The 1,170-nt window shown below is 42.2% G+C and overlaps 1 non-coding gene across 1 annotated transcript; it reads right to left on the bottom strand.

Annotated features, from left to right (window-relative positions):
• Positions 1-793: 793 nt before the first annotated feature.
• On the bottom strand, positions 794-898 carry LOC113832408. Its single transcript, XR_003479684.1, has one exon. It is a non-coding gene; the product is annotated as a U6 spliceosomal RNA (small nuclear RNA).
• Between the last annotated feature and the right edge of the window lie 272 nt (positions 899-1,170).

Raw genomic sequence — 1,170 nt, 5'->3', positions numbered from 1 at the left:
AGAGGGGAAAATATTAGTAAATGGCCCAGAGACTATTCTTGTGATATTTTGGCAAAGGGCTGCTTTCTGCCTTTGTCAAAAAACATCTACCTGATGCTAAATTGAAGATTTTTGAACTAATGTCATTGGCAGAGGATATTTCAAAACAGCCTAGCATTTTGTGTCACATGGTTATTAGTGATCACACTTATGCAGATCTACAATGAAAAAGGGCAAGCAGGGCAAAAATAAATACAAAAGGCACCATTTGAGGAGAAAAGGAGCACCAGGAAATATAATGTTGGATTCAAATTTTATGATTGAAGAGAAGAGAAGTTCAAAGAAAAGCCTGATGATAAATGGAATAAATGGAGTAGTGATGTCAGGGCAAGACCCATTCAGTTAATCCTGAAACCCATGAAGGAAAGTCCTGGGGGGATTTCTTCCACCTAAATACCAGCATGGGGGTGTTGGTAGTGCAGACCTTTAATCCCAGCACTCAGGAGGCAGAGGCAGGTGGATCTCTGTGAATTCGATGCTAGTCTGGTCTACAGAGCAAGTTCCAGGACACCCTCCAAAGCAATACAGAGAAACCCTGTCTTGAAAAAACAAAAAAGCAAACAAACAAACAAACAAAACTATCTGTAACTAAATACCAGCATGTGTTTAAAGATCATGGAGAAGTGCTTGCACATCCATGTGTTCACAGGGTTCTTGAAATGTGTCCGGGATTCTCATGGAGGCTTCTGTTCTTGATGTGTGTGGCTGGGTTTAAAGCTTTGGTCATTGAGTTTTTGAAAAAGTCCTGTTTGGTTATTATATTTGTCACTTTACTGCCGTGACAAAATTCCTTGTGCAGGGGCCATGCTAATCTTCTCTGTATCGTTCCAATTTTTAGTATGTGCTGCCCAAGTGAGCATGACAAAATACTTGACAAGAAGGCTGTGATGGTTTGAATGAAAAATGTCCCCTCTAGCTAGGTCTTTGGTATTTGAACACCTGGTCCCCAGTTGGTGGTGTTGCTTAGGGAGATGGTGTGGTGTTGCTGGAGGTGGTGTGTCTCTTGGGATGGACTTTGGGACTGTATGGGCTTGTTCCTCCCCCCCACCCCCGTTCACTATCTCCTCTCTGTATTTGTGGTTGAGGATGTGATTTTTCATCTTTCTGATCCCGTTCCTATGCCTGATGCTT

This window comes from Cricetulus griseus (assembly GCF_003668045.3).
Source record: "Cricetulus griseus strain 17A/GY chromosome 1 unlocalized genomic scaffold, alternate assembly CriGri-PICRH-1.0 chr1_1, whole genome shotgun sequence".
NCBI lineage: Eukaryota > Metazoa > Chordata > Mammalia > Rodentia > Cricetidae > Cricetulus > Cricetulus griseus.
The sequence above is the reverse complement of the archived record's forward strand: the minus strand, read 5'-3'. Positions and strand labels throughout refer to the sequence as shown.